This window comes from Thermobia domestica, chromosome 12, assembly GCF_964235325.1.
Source record: "Thermobia domestica chromosome 12, izTheDome1.hap1.1, whole genome shotgun sequence".
Classification (NCBI taxonomy): Eukaryota; Metazoa; Arthropoda; class Insecta; order Zygentoma; family Lepismatidae; genus Thermobia; species Thermobia domestica.
Window position 1 is genome coordinate 138,110,746 of NC_137465.1, and position 21,226 is coordinate 138,131,971.

The 21,226-nt window shown below is 33.6% G+C and overlaps 1 long non-coding RNA gene across 1 annotated transcript in view; it reads right to left on the reverse strand.

Annotated features, from left to right (window-relative positions):
* Nucleotides 1–1,306: 1,306 nt before the first annotated feature.
* LOC145665794 (uncharacterized) overlaps nt 1,307–21,226 on the reverse strand; it is a 28,143-nt gene continuing 8,223 nt past the window's right edge. The window contains exon 2 of the long non-coding RNA XR_014127652.1: nt 1,307–1,719. This is a non-coding gene — a long non-coding RNA (uncharacterized LOC145665794). The remainder of the gene's footprint in view (nt 1,720–21,226) is intronic.

Below are 21,226 nucleotides of genomic sequence, written 5' to 3' on the forward strand. Positions count from 1 at the left end.
TGAACCCCTTGTACTAAACATACTCCAAATTATATTTCATTTCAAAACAAGAATCAAAAATACTTCCTCGCCAAAGTCAGTAGACTAGAAAGCAAACAAAACGCACTTACATAAGTCTCTTAACATAGAGTACTGCTTCAAACGAGAAATATTCTGATACTTTCTTACATGTTGTGCTTGTAATCGCTTAAACGGTAACATCCAGCCTCAATACAAGTATATTACAATAAAAACAAAACATGCATTGTTCAGGTAATTGTACAACTGCAACACGTTACGGTAGGTACAAAGTAGCATAATTTCAACATAGTTAGATGTTGAATAACGTCAGAAAACTTACTTTAACATTAAATATCATACAAAGGATGTAAGCTTAGAAAGTAAGTAAGTAACTATACAACAATAAATAAGTTACTGACTGAGAATTTGCACATAAGTACAGATGAAAGAAAAACACCGACATTTGAAAATGTTCAATGTTCACGAATAACAATTCAACTCGAAACTCTTTGGTCTCTTTACAAGTATGATTTAAATATTAAGATTCAAGATACAGAAAATATCACATTTAAACTTGTACAAAAGCCACCTACAAGTAACCTGTAGATAAATGAAAGTTACTGTACTAAAGATAACATTTTAATACAAAAGAAGATAAATATCATTAGTAGTGGAGGTAATATAGACCCTAAAATTAGAGTTGTTAATGGTAAATGAAACCGAAAACATTTTCGATTCCAGTTCAAGAACTTAAATGTTTTAATTCAACGTGCTTCGGGGAGAGAAACAAAATATATTTCGACATATCAGTTATGTTCAGTGAACAGAAAATCATAATTTTACTTGCTTTGGGAAGAGAGAGTCGAAATACATTTCGACGTACCAGTTTTGTTCACTACATAATTGAACAATCATAATTCAAGAAGAGAACCAAATTAACATCATCATTTGCAAACATTGTTAGCTAAAGATAGTTACAAGCTGCAAGCGATATTCAGGAGCTGTGAGATAATTCGAGGGAACTATCTACAGTGATTTTGGTACAAAAGTTATTTCTCTTTTCTCTATAATTTCGCATCCACTTGAATATCAGTTTCCATTATAAAGACAGAACTGCTTTTTTAAATTTGGTTTCGGTACCGAATCCGAAACTGCTTGTTTGGAAACTTTCTTCAGGTTCGGCGTCAGGAACCATTTCTTTGCGGAAATCTGAACTAAAACCCAGTGAAACCCACTTATTCATGATGGTTTCTTTGTCGTTAACAACCCTGTATAACTAGGTACGTATAAGAGAAGAATTCTGAAAGCAGAAGAAAATCCTTTTATTGTCTTAACATTGAACAATTAAAATGTAACGGCGAAGAGAAAATAAATATAAAATATTTAACATTCACGTATCATAATTTCTGCTTGAGCAAATCGTAGTTCTTGTGTTTGTGACTGTATCTTTATAACACATCAGGACAATGGAAACCCCGAGAACGAGGACCTTTGTGAAGTTATATTGTGTACGTTACGGAATTTTCTCTCTTTCTTGCAACACAAAGACCATGTTCTCTTCTTCTGCGGACGTTCTTCAAAACTTTGGCAAGTGATATTGACTTTTCCATGGACTTCAAGGACCAGTACCATTCGAGGGGCTGTCTCAGAGCTGCTGTGGTTCAAGAGCTTGGTTTCACTCATTGTAGTGGAAAGAATTCCATTGGTTGAAGTCGAAACCTACAACAAGGAAAGATATTAAAAATTAGAAGTTCGCTTGTTAAGCAATAAGCACAAAATCACAGCATGGTATGTGAGTGAAGTAAAAGATAACCAAAGACCTTATCAAAGAGAGATAGAGCGAGCTAAAGAAAGGGAAAGAAAGAAAGACAATAGAAACATATTCCGAATTTTAGAATACTTATATTCCCCCGTTAGCTTTCTTTCCACAATGCAACTTAAAGGAATATAGTCATGTTAGAAATATTAATAAATATTTCTACCTACTTTCCTCTATGATTATACTCCACGTTCAATGATTATACGATAATATGTCCCACGCTTATGCACCAAGGCTAATGATAATGAGATGGATGATAATATAGTGGAACTATACATAATACATAAAATATCATCTTTTCAAAGTTGAGAATCACTACTAATACAAAATTGTTATTTGAAGGGAAGTTTAAGGAACAATATTTTAACTTTCTCTTATCTACAGCAAAAGTCTGTTATGTCTTGTAAAGGCGAAGAAGGGTGAACTTATAGTTTTATTAAGACATAACATTAGAAGTAATATATTCACAACATATTACTTTTGAATCTCCACTGAAGATTTTTTTACTTTATATTACTACTCTCACAATGATCGCCATCTTCAAGTGTCTGTGTATATAGATGTTTCTGGGCATAACTGGTATCTATGGGCATAAGCCCTTCCGTGTGAGGAATGACGTCCTATGGCAAGGACGCTATCTGGTGAAGGGGAAAGGAAGAAATTGGCATGGGATCGTTATGTTAGGTACGATCCCGCATTTGTCTGGTATAGAAAACCCAGACAAAACATCACTCAGAATGGCTGGTCTGTAATAGCTCTTACATCTTTTTCGGCTGCGTACCCTCATCGGGACCTTCTTAAAGAAAGAACTGGCATAAATATCCAAGATAGCCAAGCTATCAGGTAGCATATTTCCTTTAAATCTAGTAGTAACATCATCTGAGAGAGATTGTAGCTGACTATGGTTGAACCTGTTGATGATCAGAGGAGACATATGGAAACATGTTAGATGGTGATAATAGAAGGTAGGAAATGATAGACGATAGATAAGATGATAATGATTAAAATTGGTAGTAATCAATAGGAGAAGATGCAACAAATAAACTAGAATTTAACACTTAAAAAGAGCTTTTCTACTATATAATATTTACAAACCGTTCCTGAGTGGTTCTCGTTAAACTCCATTAAAACTTGAAGTTATATTATATTCGAGGTCATACTACGGCTGTTACTAGGTACTGCAGAAAGTCCTTAAATGACAAGTGAGTGGCCGAAATTTATTAATTATAGCGCACATATATTCTTCTCATCTTATAAGCTTAAGGGTTTCTTTGAAGTTTAGAGACTCACGGAATTGAACAAACGCTTCTAGAAACAATTATCTGAAAGAGAATTTTCAGTTTAATAATACCGGGACGATTTTGGATCTCAAATATTTATTTGAGAAAGCAGTAGTAGTTTCAACAATATTGTAAGAGTTTCTTAAATGTTTCAATAATAGATGTCCATTATCTGGAAAAAACTAAATGATTACATGTATAAGGATGTTTGGTAAGCAGTGCTACCTATTTCAACAATGTTGACAGAATCTATCTCTTACAGGATGCCTAACTGCTTCAACATTTGATGTAAACCTTTGAGACAAAAATAAGCAATACAGGCGTGTATTTGTTATTATAACAAAGAAAAGAAAGAAGGATACTTCAAATTTTCTAAACAAAATCAAAATCGGCCTTGAATACGAATTTTGATAAATTGAATAAAATATTGATATCAATTCACATGTCAAAAATTTTACCTTCCTGAATCTCAAGAAAGGAAAGACTCACAAAATAGCAAAAACTAAAACAAATGAGTTCGTTTCACAGTGCAAAACTGCACTAGACTTCAAAACGATGTGAATTCAATACTCAAACTTGAAGTAATGCATCTATACTGGAAGTAATAGAGGAATAAAATCAAAGTTAGAATCTGTTCCTCGGATACTGAATCCAAATCAAAAACCCTTTACTCAATATATTCTACTGGTTTCATTCTATTTAAATCAATACTGAAACCGGAAGTACTGGTAAATCTCAACCATTTCTGGTTTCCGTAGAGTGTTGTAGGTATGGATTATATGTTTGCGTGAGATGCTGAATCGACTGAAAAAAATCGCTGGTTGCCATCTATTACCGTTTTTGTTCTATAGTGATAAATTTTGTAACCAGAAATTGTTACTTTAAATCACTTCTGGTTTCAATGTAGGGTTAATAAAGGAGATACAACGTATTTTTGGAACGCTGAATCGACTCAAAAAGAAAAAAAAAACTGTTCTCAATATTTCATACAGTTTTTGGTATACAGAAATAAGTATTGAAACCGAAAGTTATAGTAAATTTCAAACACTTTTGGTTCTGGCAGAATCTTGCAGGTGAAGACAATATTGTGTCTCGACAAACTGGATCGATTGCAGGAAACGGTTTGTCATTATTACCGGTTTTACTCTATGGCGATAAAATTTGAAAGGGTAATGTGTAATTTCAGTCTCTTCTCGATATCGCTACTCGATAGCTTGTACCCTTTTTGTCTTATCAAAACGAGTATTGCAACCACAAGTAGTGGTAAATTTGAAGCAGTTCCGGTTTTGGTATTGTGTTGCGAATTGCGATGCGGATTTCTCTTGAGAGACTAAATAATTGCACAAAATAACTTATTGATATCTATTAGTGTTTATGTTCTACTGTGAGAAACGTTGAAATCGGAAATGATTAATTTGAAAGACTTCCGGGTTGAACAGATGCTTAACGGAGAAAATGGAACCTAATGTTAGGTCGTTGAAACGATTGCGAAATACCACTTATCGATATCTCTTACCAGTTTTTCTCTGATACTTGTCGACAGACAGATAGATGGACATAGCCGTGCTACAAGACTTCCGATACTTGCATAGTATAGTTTGGAAGACTAAAAGGATATTTACACGAATAAATATTACTACAAAAGCCGTAGAAATAAGTTTAAAGCTGTTGAAAACGAACGATACGTTTCAGTTTTGTGTGTATCAAACACTAATCTATTGGTTTAATTGAACGAGAAATTTCAAAATCCTGTGTTCCTGGGTTAAATATGCTTACATAAAGATCAATAGCGTATACAAGGAAAGTTTGAGTTTCTTAACACACCCTTCCCTCACTTAACAAGACGTGGAAAATAAATATTTTCCATATTAAAATATGTATGCAAACATCCTGAAACGATATGAACTTTGTAACTTAATATTGCTCACCTTTTATGAAATTTTATGTACACAACAGGGAGAAATTGCATTATAGATCATAGTCTTCTAACTAAAATGACATTGACAGCAGCTCACTGTCTCACTGTCGTTGCTCTAAACGACGAGTAAACAACTGCTTTCTTTACTTATATTTTTATCAGTGTTGCCTGGTAACTATAATCATATAAACAGACAATAATTCCATATATGATGTTTAAGTATATTATAATGAACTTCCGTTTTTTTTATGAATTACGACATACCAATTCTTAGTTTTAAAACGTGAGCAAATATGTGACGTGCCTTTTAACTAATTAATATTAGTAGATTCATGTCAAGTTCTAAAAATGCAAAAGAATATAGTGTATAATTTGTTTTTGATTATATGGTGTACTAGCAAGCAGGGTTAGTAATCTGGTAATGACACAAATAAGCGTGTTACCTACTTGCACATCTATGAATAAAAAATTATTTCCAGACACATAAAATCATTATGCAGTTCACGATGAGAGAACTTCGTCAATATTCCACAAGCAGAAAATGTAAATATCTATAAAAATCAAATTGCTTTTTAAATTACATTTTCTACTCAAAATTGTCACAGCAAAAGCTTGTCATGCACAGACAAACATTTTTCTTGGAAGTAAAGTCTTGTAAAACACTTGGCATTCATTTTACTTCGAAAATCTCTGAACTTACAGTTGTAAAAGTATTCGTCTCAAAGGATTATTTTCTTTATATCTTTTACATTTTCTCTTAGCAGTGTCATTCGTAATACTGCGTCTGTGGTTGTAAGTACTAAGCCTTTAAAACAATAATGGATGACCAAGATTTAATATTTTAAAAAATATAATAAAATACATACATTAATAGTATAGATACTGTTTTAATTTACTATCCAAGAAGTTAAATTTGAACCAACTAAACATGCCTTTCTACAGACGAATTTGGTTGTAAACTTCAAGGGATATGATAATAATTAGATGGATGATAACCATCGTGGAACGAATTAACTGGGATAAAACTGGAAAACCTGAGGAAACCTACATACACTGTGTGTGCCTATTACGAAGTTAACTTGGCGCGCGCTGGGATCGAATTACGGACTCACAGAACCAAAGGAGAATGTTCTAGCATTGAGCCCCAGGCGCTCTGTTTAAGGTACTTTCTTGTCCAAACCAAGTACATATTTAGTTAAATAGTATGTAAAGTATCAGATGTTTTATCATACATTTCGTCTGGCCAATTGGGCACATGTAGCATTATGCTAGTTTCTCCGGCATGTTTTTACGAACTCCCTCGTGGCTATATGTTTACCATATTTGTATTCGGTGGAAGAGACTGGAGTTCGATTCCCGATGGGAGACCATATATTTGAAATCTACGTTAAGCTGTAGGTTGACGTCTTTTGTAGTCTCGGTGCAGAATTGGACCGTAAATTCCAACTAAACCAATCAAACATTGGTGTATTTAAGAAAGAGAAACTTCTTATGACTTTAAACTTCATCTAATATCAAGAGCCATAGCTTACTTCAAATTGCGAGTTACTACACGTTTTGTGAAGTACAACTGAGACGAGTGTGGGAAGGTCCTAATCCACAATAAAAAACACATTTCCGTTCACATGATAATACTTTAAATAATGTTACCACTTTCAGAAAATGAAAATTATTGCCCTGGAAAGATGAAATAAAATATTTCAGTCTAACGTCTCACAATTATGCTTTTTTAAACTGAAAGATATTATGATTATAGCAAATGAATGAAACGGAAGAATTGGTGCAATGAGAAAGTGGAAGGAAATGGGAGTATCCCGAGAAAACCAACGGACACTATGTTGTCCATCACAAACTTACGTGACTGGGGATCGAACCAAGGACCCCATGCACTAGAGTTAAGCTCTATACCATAAGACACCGTGCTCCCTTTATTCCTTTGGAGTTTAACATATTTTTCAGTATTGGAGCTATATGAGTGGTCTTATACCTTAACGTGGGACAATGTTTTATCTACACCCCCCTAACACCCTCTCAGCACCACCCTAAAATTTTCGGACACCTCCGGAATTAAATTCCTTACACCCCCTAACTAAGGGGTGCAATATTAAAAAGATTCATTCTCGTTCTTTTGTAGAAAATATTTTAAATGATCTTTTCGTTAGTCAGAATGGGAATTCTCGTTCTGTCTAATCTTTGGAGACAGGGAATTCTATGCGAGGAGGAAAATTTTTAGGAAAATGCAGCACCGAAAAGCTTGACTCCTATCGTGTTTGTATGCAGATCGGAACTCATGTATAAAATAACTGTAGTAACGAGGGCGGGAACTAAATCCAAGCGGTCAAAATAAAGCGAAAATTCTGACGAGGACAAAATCGCAGGATTATAAATATATTGGATGTGACAGTGCACATCCTATATGATTATTTTTTCCCTTCATTTGTCATATATTCTAAAATGTTATCTGTATTTTTCCAACTGAAATAATTTTTCTTTCTTTTAAAATGCTGCAAACTCAATAAAAGGTAAAAATGTTATAATAAAAGAGCAGATTAGCTTTAATTACTTTCATACATACCCATGAAAAGCTCTGGGTATTCCTATTTATTATACCTTTAATACATTTGAAATACGTTTAGTGTATTACAGTAAGACCATTCATTTTACGAAAAGTAACTGTGATGCTATTTGATTTTAAAGAAAGTCGTTCTTGTGTGGTGGCATATAGCAGTCTTTTGTTTTGAGTAATGTATAAATATTTAATTCCGAAATACTGATCAAGATTTTTTAAAGCAAAGATCAAGATGTGAAATATATACTTACTATAATAATCTTACGTCTTTTGTTGGGTTTTCAGCATTACAAAAAAATATTATTTCCGTAAAGTGAAGAATTTCAGATAACATTTTAGATGCATAACAGTTGAAGAAAAAATAATAATTCTTTCGTTAATCTGCACCTATGATTCTGTCGCTTGAATGTAATCCGTTTTATCTGAATTTTCCTTGGGTTTTGTCGTCTTGAATTTTGTCATTCATTCGTAATAATCTGTTTGGCAAATCTAACAGGCTGTAAGAAGAATAACTATTTATTCAAGTTTCATCATAAATATTAGATGTTATTCTTCTTGTTCTTCTCGGAAAAATGACGAGGATACATTTCTTTATTAGCAGTGTTATTCACATCTACTTTTGTAAAGATGAATGTGATTTTAAAAAATTACCTGCGGGCAAATGAAAACTTGATTGACTCAGTTGCAAGAAAGCCGTTTGACATTGTAATTGAAACGAACATAAAATAAACTTAATTCGGTATAATATCTAACTATTTCACATCAAGATTTTAGTCACTTTTTCAGTAGTTCATCTCTAACATCTCAGGAATCGCAGTACGTAAAAGGTGGCACAGTCCACATCCTCAAGACATGTTTGGTCATATATTAAGTAACAATGCAAGAGGATGCATAAAGAACGTTAGTGTTCTACATCACAACTCCTTCTTCGGCATTACCGTATCAGCTTATATCTTTTATACATAATTCTATACTATATGCAATAGTATCATATATACTTCTATTTTCATATTTATATTATCAATGTAAAAAGCAGTAATACAAAATATCAATATCATTATTGAAATACTTTGTTTTTTGTAGTTTCAATCAAACCAAAAGGTCAGATAATCGGGAATAAGGGCCGTCTTACGCATTTTTTTTGCATTGTTTGCTTAATATATGGTCAAACAAGTCTTGAGGATGTGAACTGCAGCACCTTTTACGTACTGCGAGCAGTGGCAATTTTAGCGAGTAGGCCGGATAGGCACGGGTCTACCCAAACATTTTGAAAAATACGTACACACTAAAAGATACAATAAGGAGCAAATATATTTTCCACTTTTTATATTAAGGGTAAATAATTATTTAATAAACAGCATCAACCACTACTATAAAAGTAATTTCTTATTGTCGTTAATCAATCAAATGTGCATATGTGTATCCATATGCGAGGGAGCGGGCCTACCCAAAATTAAAATCCTAAAGCCGCTCCTGACTGCGAGCCTTAGCGTGTTGGAGGTGAACTACTGGAAAACTGAATAAAAATTTGTAGTGAAATGACTTGATACTAGACCGAAGTAAATTTGTTTTATCTTTATTTCAGCTACAATGTCAAACGGCTTTCTTGCAACTGAGTCAATCAACTTTCCATTTCTCTGCAGGTGGCTTCTTTTTTAAAATCACATTCATTTTTACTGAAATAAATGTGAATAACACTGTTAATAACAGAACTGTATCAAGTCATTTTTCCGAGAAGAACAAGTAGAGTAACATCTAAAATTTATGATAAAACTTACTAGCAAAGGAAATAGTTATTCTTACAGAATCTGTTACAATTACTAAAGAAAAAAATATCTTGAAGAAATCCCTCACTGGACAGAATTCCTCGTCTCGAAAGATTAGGCAGAACGGGAATTCCCGTTCTGCCTAAAGATAGCTAATTTAAAATATTTTCTACGAAGTGCTGGAGGACCTTAAGGCAGAACGGAAGACACCATTAAAAATCTTGCTATTTTGAATTTTAAAAGATTTTGAATGCTTGTTTTTAAGTACCAATAGAATAAAACAATTTACTTTAGACAAGATAAATTTTCAAGCAAAGCACGCAACGCAAGATTGAATGAAAATCAACCTTTACATGGCTGTGATCGTTACAACAACGTTTGATCAATCAATTGCCAACGATTCTATCTCGATGTCACACCAAGCATGAGAAAGTCGACGCTAATTGGATTTGGCTGAGGAAGGAAATCCAATGAATCTTTCGTTGCATCAACGAATTTTAAAATGTGTAAAATAATAAAAATAAAAATAATAATAATAATAATAATAATAATAATAATAATAATAATAATAATAATAATAATAATAATAATAATAATAAATACATAAATAAATCAAAAGACGATAATAGTATACGACCAAAATGCAAGATTGCACCACCACCCCCAGATTTTTTAAAAAACTTCCCTAAGTTTAAAATTCTGTACAAATCACTGACGTGGGATCCAAGCACGTAAGTTCTCACCGGGAATTGAACTGTATTTCGCAGGCAGCAGGCACATATGCTAATCATATACTCGTTAGGAAGCTATTGTTAAAATGAATATTGACACTTCTTACGGAAAAGTAGAACGGATTTTTGGTCTAAGTTTTACTTTATACATGACGTTACTCTACGACTCGAGTACTAACTTGCCTTGTTTAGGAATACATTAATTGTGTCATTTCTTTACATATCTTCGTATTATTACTTATCTTCACTATCATTACTTATCTACGTATTTCTTAACGTCTGTTTCTTCTTTATAATTTAGTGGAGACTTATATACTTTTAGATCCAGGTAACTCCGTGATAACCCTTCGCCGTTCCCGCTCCTGTACTTTATAAGGACTTAGCAATGATTTTAGGAGCAGAGAATCGCTCTGGAAGGATTAGTTCTCCGATCATGTTGTAGATTATGTTCGTGTGTATGTCTTAGTCTTTTCATCTGTTACGAACTGTTAATAACTGAGGATAGCGGCTTGTAATACCGTCCGTTATCCATTAGTTTTAGGTTCATGTTTAGAGTGTAAGACTTTAAAAGGACGTCATTTCCAAACGTTCGATTCAATTTTGAAATAAAAACCAAAAGAAGCGGGAACACGAACTCACGCATATGAGGTAAAGTGTGCTAGGTTCTTCCAACACATTAATACTTATTATAAATAACATTCTTAGAAGGAAAATAAATCCAAGATGAAATACTAAATATTGCTCATCTATAGGTAACAGTCAAAATATATGCCTGACGTTTCGTTTAACGTTTCTTACATAATTGCCTTAGAACGATTTTAAATTATTAAATATTTTTTTAAAGTATATTTTACAATTGTCAACAGCACAAACGCCTTTTAGTTGTTTAAAATTTTATTAAATAAAATCCAAAGGAAAAAGAGATTACCTTTGAACCGTACGATTTATTTTACCAAGCAAATAATTAGTAGTAAAATATAAAAGTGAATTATTATTATTAACTAAAGAAGTATTATTATTATTAACTAAATTAGTAAAGTATTATGACAGTATACTAATATAGTTCATATTATATAGCCAATACATTCATAAAATAAATATATTCAGTATTTGGAAGTAATCTAACAATACATAACTGAATATACTGTATTATGGTTACTAGTAATTTCTCACACAACTCACTCTGAATTACTGTCAACTGCAAGAACCTACATCTTTTTGTTACAATCTCCACACACGTAACCAACACGTCCCAAGCACACACATTTCTTACATTCTTTTCATAAGAAACAAGTAGATCGATTTTCTTTATGTCACAAAAACAACACCAGCCTTGGGTCCTTTCTTCTTCTTCTTTTGGTTCAGGTGATGTGGAAGGCATTCCCAGTATCTTATACAGGTGAAGTGGAATCGTAGTTGAATGTTTGTTTAGTTGCTATTATCCTAACGTAGTTATCGATTACTTCTCTTAAAAGCTGTTTGAGAAAGATATTTTGTTCCATAGGTGAACCAGGGTTACTTTAAAAGGATTTGATATGCATTGATCCCAGCTACTTTGTGAAACTAAAATAAAACACAACTAGTGTCCATCTTCTCGTAATTCTTGCAGCTTAATATGAACATTTCATCTCATTCACTTTATCAACGGCTAATATAGTAGAATTTTGAAATGTGAGGTATAGAGGGCGTATTTATATCTCAAATCTCTTCAACATTGTCATATTCATGGTGTAGGGTAATTGGTGGAGAAACAATTTCATACTATTATGGTTTGAAAGATACTAGTGTCGTATCTTTTCTGAAAGTAAAAATACTTGAACTAACAGGCCAATTTTTCGCGGGCTTCATAAAACAAAGAATACCCTTTCTGTTTCTTTCCTTAAATTGCCCATTAATATCAGGTTGTATTGGGCGATGAGATTACTGGCCAGTGGAGACGACACCAACCAATTATCACCAGTTACATTGCAATACTTTTACTTAGTTTAGTAAGAACTTTCTCTTAAGCTTCAGACAGAGGAGGTTTTAGACCAAGCATATATCAGATTACCCAGTAACGATTGATCAAAGCTAGGTTTAAATTTGTCGATAATTAAGAAATATCAATTCATTGATATTTTTGGGGGGGATAATTGTTCATATTACGAATCTTTTACATTCGATTTGTCTTCATTGTTTGTGATATTCCCGAAAGCGAAGTTTGGACAACTTGACATATATCTATATCTATATCTATACCTATATCTATATCTATATCTATATCCATCTATCTATCTATCTATCTATATATATATATATATATATATATATATATATATATATATATATATATATATATATATATAGAGAGAGAGAGAGAGAGAGAGAGAGAGAGAGAGAGAGGGAGGGAGAGAGAGAGAGAGACAGACAGAGAGAGAGTATGGCACTAATTTCGTTGAGCGTAGACGTGATGTGGCATGATATCAAAGGATGCTAACCTGCTCTATCCAAATTTGCAGTTTTCAGATTTGTGCAATGGTGGAACGAGGGATTCCCTGACATTTTATGACGTAAATTGAGTTGACAAGAGTATGTAAAAGACGTCTCACTGCCTGGAAATAATACCACGTGGCAGGTCAATACACATACACGCAGATAAAAGATGGCGGACAAGGGAATTATCACTGTGTGTGGTTCCATACCTCCTTAAAAGTACTAGTAAAGGCGTTGTGGAAGATTTCACTGGAATCGTCACGTCGCTACAATGTTACAATACGTACAACACAAGCCGATAGGTAACAAAATAAATTCCGATTGCTTATCTGCTCATATTAATGACATCCGAATTCTTTTCATGAACGATCTGTTATTGATTGAGAAAAAGAAAGTACTCTAGTTTCATTTGTGTGATGTACTGATCTAAATGAATGTGCTCAAACAGTTATGTGTATTATTATTATTATTATTATTATTATTATTATTATTACGCGTTCTTTGTTTGTCTCTTAATAGTAGTTCTTGTTTAATTCCTGTAGCATTAAAGGTAGACGCGTTCTCAAAAGTGTTGCGATATCATTAATATGATCAGATTAGCAATCGGAATTTATTTTCTGTTACCTATCGGCTTGTATTGTACGTATTTTTACATTGTAGCGACGTGACGTTTCCAGTGAAATCTTCCACAACGTCTTTACTAATACTTTTTGAGGAGGTATGCAACCACGCACAGTGATCATTATCTTATTTGCCATCTTTTATCTGCGTGTATGTGTATTGACCTGCACTTGGTATTATTTCCAGGTAGTGAGACGTCTTTTGCATACCCTTGTCAACTCAAATTACGTCACAAAATGTCAGGGAATCCCAAATGTCCTTTAGGGAATCACTTGCGCCGCCATTGCACAAGTCTGAAAACTGCAAATTTGGATAGAGCAGGTGCCGCATCACCTCTACGCTCAGTAGTTTGCAATATTTAACTCTAAAGTTTGTTTTCCCAGGCTTTCGGCAGCTTATAACACGTAAACGACGCGATTTTCGCCCTATGTTTATTAGAATCTTTTTTGTTTGTTTGTTTGTTTGTTTTGCTCTCAGGAATCACCCCTCTGCTTTTGTACAACGAATTTAGCGCCATATTATATATATATATATATATATATATATATATGAACCAGATTGAACCTTTTCATTCTTTATCAGAAGAGCTTAAAGAATCAAAAACTGATTTAAATTTGAGTTTCGTATTTGTCATAATTAGATTATTATATTTCAATTATTTGTATCTACTTTGACGTAGAACATATGTTTAATACATACTAAGGCATTTTGTTTTAACATATCTTATTACATATATGTGGGAAAAAGTAGAATCAATAGATACTTTTTGCTAACCAAGTACAGATTTAGATTATTAATTGCCTAAGACCGGTACTATATTTATCGTATAATAATTTAGCGAGGTTTAGTACTGTGAGCAATACAAGTACTCGCCGTTATTATTATCCAGTTTTATACTAGAATCCGCTATAAGCAAAATGAAACAGCAACTATGGTCTACAAGAGAATGACACTCGCCAGCTCCTACTAATAATGCCAATCTGCTATGGGAAAAAGGAATACAGAGGATTTATTAAACACCTGTAGGGATATGGGTTTAGAAGTAAATGTAGAGAAAACTAAACATAAATGTAGAAAATCTAAAACTGAGAGTTCGAATTGAAAAAAATAGTACGTTAAAATATAAAGCAATATTTTCAACAAAGTAAATACCTTCAATTATCTAACTAGGGAATGTCGCTGGGTGTTACTCTGGCTTCGCATCGATACTATGCTCAGTTGATGCCTTTTTACACATGAAACAATTAGGCAACCGGAGAAATCCTTTATCGCAAACATGTTTGAAGTATTAGTGTTAAAAGTTCAAAATTTAACAGATTTTGCAGAAAGTTTTAAGTAACTATTTCTTGAGATAGACGCTTCATTTTTGGTATCGGAAGATCTTCTTGGGAGTTCAACAAAACGATAAGATCAAAACGTACTCAGTTTAAAAGATAAGGGCGCTTATTGGGGAGGGTGAAGGGTAATGGAGTCTAACAACTTGCAAATTGCCTCCCAGTTGGCATATTGGATCAATAGTCTAATAAAGTGTATTTGCTACCTCTATTGACTCTATTTTCATTGAAATATTACTTACCTGTGTGGTCACCTTCTAATTGAACAATAACATTTGCCTCGGAAAAGCTTTGCAGGCTACCGAAATTCAATAGAGAATAGAACGTCGTGGTATTTATAATTAAACTTGAGAGGATCTATATTGTGCTGTTCTTCTCTTTCTGTAGCTGGGAGAGAGACCAACTTTTTCTCACAAGACTATGTCACCAATGTGTTGCTTTGCTTGGATTTGCTGTTGAGCAAATATTTTGAATTAGGACGCATTACGACTGTGTGGGCAACAAATATTAATTTATTGTTAAAAAGAAGTTAAACCAAATAAATTATCCACCACAGGTTGGAACTGACATTAAGTATGAATATCAGTTTAGACCACCGGTATTTCATTTCAGTGTTGAATTCAGACATTTTCACCCGGGGGGGAATGTCAACTCCTCGGGGGGGAAGGTTGTTTTTCTGTATTTTTGCAAGAAAGCAGCATATTTAACAATTCCATTCACATACACATCTTACCTAATATTGAGACTAATTGCTGATAAATATTCAATGTAAAATTATAATTTAAAAAAAAACAATCGTTTGATTTCATCTAAAGCATTAAATAAAGACTGGCAAAAATATTTTACGAAAAACTGCTATTTACAGTAGCTATTTTTGTTATTTCCTATATTCAGTAGTTACTGTTTGTTACTAATGTAGAAGTTTTTAAAAAGATTTAAATTAACTCAAATATTTTTTGTCCTAAAACAAACACACACAGAAATATCTTAACAAAAAATTATCATTCTTTCTCACACTTCTGATTCTAAATCAAGCATATTAGTCTTGGTTTCTTCACTGCATACACATCAATAGTTTAGTTTACGAAATCTTCAGTAGGATTACTGCCGTGTCGTGGAAAATCAGCGCTTGGCGCGAGTGTATACGACGGCACCCCCGTATATGAGTGAGGTCGACAGACCAGCCGCGAAAGGTGAGAAAATTTTAAAAAGTAAACCATGCTTTTCCTTGATTTTGAGCACTTTTCATTACTTTTTTCCTTTCATTTTATATAATATGTGCACATGCGTTTTATTCCTCTGTTTTTCTTTCTTTCTTTTCTTTTCTTTTTCTTTCCCGAATTTTGCACCTCTTACTTCGGCGCCCGAGGCCGTCGCCCCACTTGCCCCTCCCCCATGGCACGGCTCTGAGCAGGATCTTCATCACCTTCAATAGCAATCTTTCACTTATATACTACTATCATATTGATAAATTCTATATAAGTCTCTAATCCAGGAGGGATAACTGTTCCTCCCTGATCCCTCTAAATGACGCCCTCTGAATCTCTCCCTTTAACTGAATTATTTTTAATTAAAGAAAGGTGTGTTTACTTTAACAATCGTAAAACACATTACGTCTGTTACTTCCGATGCGAGAAATGGGATTTAGGTGCCCTATTTCAAATAATGCAAGAACTGTACATTTTCAAGAACTGAAGTCTGTTGACATCAGAGATCATATGGAATGATCGAAAGATCTTCCCTATCTTTCCTTTCCTATCTCAACCTGTGCTAGTGCTACCTACTAATATACAATATAGGGCGAGAGTATAGTACATACTAAAATACAAACCTTTCTTCAACAGTTGACAATTTCATGTTCTGCCAAACTCGGTCATAGAGTTAAAAATACAAGTTTTATTGACTATTCGGTATTCTATCTTAGATGTTACATGTTTAATATTTATATAGAATTGGTCTCAATATATTTATATGTATATTGAGAGATTGGATTTCGTCTGCACGTGCACGGAAAGAAAGCAAATAATTATGTGAAGTAATTTCTACATTTTGAGACTGAATTTTTTTTAGTTTCTCCGGGGGGGAATGAATTTTCTTCGGGGGGGAGATTCCCCCCCGGGCTACCCCCTGAATTCAACCCTGTTTCATTTGTAGCAAATCGCGCAGAAATGACGATTCAAACAGTTCGCGCAGCGCCAGAGCGGCCTACTGCGGAAACTAACCTGAGCGGTACTCCGAACCCTGTCAGTCGATACTTATGCATCGTGGAAGACGGTGTTCTAATACATCATCGCTAGCCATATTTTTAGTTTTCAGCGAATTGGAGTGTCAATTATGGAAAAATATTTATCATACCAGAAAACATTGAAAGCTATTCAGCGAAAAAATGAACTGAAAAATTTTAAAAAAAGAATAATAATAATTAGCGGAAAAGTGCGTTCAAAGCTGTGAACTAGGTGGCTTTTATTCGCGAGAAAAGCGCTGTTTGCATACATCATCGCCAGCCAATTGTTTGTTTTCTGACCATATTTCTCGCCGAATATCGTAAAATATTCTCTGAAGTTTGGTCACTATTTTCCAATAATCGCTTTTAAAATCAGTTGAAAAATTTAAAGAAAAAATGGTTATCGATGAGATATTGAAACACCGTCTTCCACAATGCATACCATTGTGTCCGTGGGTTTTCTCGGGTACTCTTGTTTCCTCCCACTTCCTGATTCCACCAATTCTCCCTTCACCATTCACTTTCCTTAATGATTCTCTCTCTTAGCCTAAAGGGCATTTCCGTGGGACGTTAAACTGAAATATTTCAGTTTTCCACAATGTATGTACGGAGATCGACTGGGTTCGGAGTCCTGTTCACGTTAGTTCTACGGCAAAGCGTTTCGGATACAGATCTTATTGTTCAACTTCAAGATGGCCATACAGGAAAGTGACATTTGTATGACAATACAGTTGAATAGAGATGGACCCGGTATGCCAAACGTGAGGCAATTTGCAAGTTATAAGACGCCACTACCCTTCACCCCGTTCCCACTAAGCGCCCTTATCTTGCAAGATGTGTATCTTTTGAGTTTAAAATTGTGTTGAGCACAAACGAAAACAGCCAAATAACAAAAATGACGTTTCTGTCGCAAAAAATAGTTACTTCAAACATTTTTTTTTTTTTTGCAAAATCTGTTCAATTTTGAATTTCTAACGCTCATAATTTGAATTCGCTTACGATCAAGGATTTCTCCGGTTGCCTAATTGCTTCATATGTAGAAATCAGTCGACTGAGCATAGCATCGATATGAAGTCAGAGTAACACCCCACGACCTTACCTAGTAAGATCAAACAAAAAGTCATGTCTATGAAGAAATTAAATATCAACTGAAAATAGGAAATTTATGTTGTTATCCAGACCAAGCTCGTTTTTTTTTCTTTTGCCTTCACTAATTCTTTTTTGTCTGAGTGTTTGAAGCTTAAAATATATGCAATGAATATTGTCTGTTATGCTGTAGTCTTGCAGAACATACTGACCTACCTTGAGAGTAGAATACAAAGTAAAAGTATTTGAATATAAATCGGGAGCGAATGTTGAAATCCCGAGTGACTATAATTGAGGAATGATAGAAACGTCATAATGACGAATTGCATAATCTATTTTATACTTTTCACCTAACATCTTTAGGGTCATTAAACTAAGAGGACAAAGTACGCAAACCGTGTATCCGGAATGGAATAAAGGTAAGTACATATTTGCAGATTAGAAGCCAATATTAAAATGGATCTGACAGAAATAGGAATTAAAAGTAAAAATCTAAACTCATTGCATTAAGGACTAAAGTCAATGATGAACATTTATGAATGCGGCGTTGAACCACCAAATTCATAAATGATAGAATTACTTCTTTCTTAATTAGTGATTTCTATAAGTGGTGTATTATAAAATTGTTTTTTTTCTCTCATAAAAATAAAAATTATCTTCAGATGTTATAACTTTTATAACATTACTATCCCATAAACCAATCTTAATATTATCTATTTTTTTTAATTCGTATTCTCTTCTTCTTAATTCAAGAGGACGAAGAAAAGTTTAACAAATACAATACTTAAGTATATAGTGGTACATTATCTATATAAGAAATAGTCTTTAGTTTAGAATAATCCCTCACTAAGCTTCTTAAGGATACTGTATATATATATATATATATATATATATATATATATATATATATATATATATATATATATATATATATATATATATATATATATATATATATATATACATGGAACCCTCGAAACCTTTGCGAATTTTCGGTTGAATAATCTTACAGATGTCATAATGCAGTAAGATACTTTTAATAATTATAATACGTGCAAGCGGTCTTAGTCTTTCACATCAGTCAATTCCCAATGGATCAAAGTCACACAAATTGTTGTCGCAGTTGCATGCTTGTCTTCTACCTAACGTGAAGAGAAGTCTCTACTGTAAAATAATTTAACCGAACATAATATTCCAACTGTATCTGATATTATAAATCAAAAAGGTTAATCTCTATATAAGGCTAATCCTAATAATAAGCAATCATACTATTCGATGTCGCTACCTGCACTGCAGCTTAACTGATCCTGTCTCTTTATTACCTAACAAAAAAGTCTCGATACTTCCACTGTTTAAATTATAATGAAGTTATCCCTAATGTTCACTACTTTAATATTCTATATCTCCTTTAATATTTAAAATCTGATAATTTAACAGTATCTCCTTTAATATTCCACTCTTGCATACATTGAGTCACTGTCGAAGTCTCAGTGAAAATAATTGTGGGCTTTTAACGTTGAGAAGAGCCCTTCAGAAACGCAATCAACTTAATTAATTTAAGAAATGTTACTATTCTCGGCTTCTTTTATTCAAGTTATATAAAGGATTCTAATTCCACATGCAAAGTTCCAATGGAAAGAATTCTCCATTAATTGTACGATATCGTGCTCTACTTACTTCAAAATTATCCGCATCTACAATACATTTATTTCTCAGTGAAATGTTCGATACCTGTACTTCAAGTTGTCGCCCGTAAAACAGTAAATAGTGCTGTAAATGCAATGCTACTTGCTACTGCTTCAAGAGCTTTTCAAGTCCCTCGAATACATTACGTGACAGGTTATTGAAAGTTAACTGCAAGGAACATTTTGGTGAACATACAACATTTACTGAAGAAGATGAACACGCACTACAAGAAAAGTTAATTATATTAGGCGGGTATGGATTCATCCAAGAAAATGAGATATGATACTGTAAAGCGAAATACAATAGTGAAAAACTTTTAACATCTACACTGAAAAATAGAAAGATAGAAAAATCAAAAGGTTGTGACACATAAAAGAATGTACAGACATAAAAAATGTTGCAAAACACAGTAACAAAAATGAGAAAACTCAAAAAAGAAAATTATTGTGCTATCTGCCAAGGTTAGTTTATGGCAAAAGCAATTCCGCTGATTGAGTTCAATGGACAAAATATTTTCATCGGTTTAACGAGGACTGTGTTCTTCATCCAAACGATCCCTTCTTTGTGTGTCAACAATGTGAAATCTCCAGTTTTGGGAAATACCTAGGTACAAAACCTGTACCTAAGGCACGTACCTAGGTACATTTAGTATTTAGTACGTAGTACCTGTACCTAGGTATGATTTTCCTGTACCTAGTACCTATTTTTAGGTACATTTCTTGGGTACATTTTTAGGTAGGTCACACATAAAATAAATATTGCAGGTGTCAAAACATATGATATTTATTTTTTGAGTGAATATATCACAGTTATGAATCCTTTGGCCTCAGCGCTGGACAAACTGCAGAGCGACAATTGTTATTTGGTATATGTTTTACCAGTAGTGTGTCAAGTGAAATCTAAACTTCACTCTTTCACACATTTTGAATTCTATTCTCCTCTTGTAAGCTCCATTTTGGATGACTTGGAGAGTCGCTTCTCGTCAGTGATTGACTTAAGTTCTCCCTCGAGCAAGGTACGTTCTAGCAACTTGCACTATCCAGAAATTCAAACTAAAATGGATCGAATCTAATCCCGAGAAGTTCAACATGTGCAAGCAAGGAGTAAGAGTGGATATGAAAATGTACGGGGGCGCATGACGTCATGCCGTACCCCGTTCCTATGTTTCCCCATTGTATTTTTTTATAAGATGGATGACGTCACATATATTTTCTGGAAGCTGGGGGGCGACGTCCCCCCGCGTTCCTCTTTACATTTTCCCCCATAACGAAGCTGCAAAGTTGTGAGAATTTAAAACCAGTAATTTAGGAGCAATGTCAGAGCCTTCCGACTGCGATTCTGAGGACCTTTCTTTGATTTTTTGAATCAAAAGCCTTCCTTAGACATGCTCTTATGGACAGGTAATACAGCCAAAGTGCGATTACTGTAATATTTGGAGGTACAAAAAATCATCTGGATTAACACAACGCTGGAAATCTCAGACAAATATGAGTACAATGTTTGCTCTTTCCTGTATATGAAGCTAACACTAATATTTTAATCTATAACCACACTTTTAGTAACATATGATTAACATAAATTAACAAATACTTTATCATGAAGTTCAGTATGTTTCTGCTCTCTGCACTAGCTCACATTTAGTACATTATTTTTAACCAGAAATTCTTGTTTCATATATTTCTTGTAACTGAACAAATTTTGTGATTATTCTTTCCCTCAT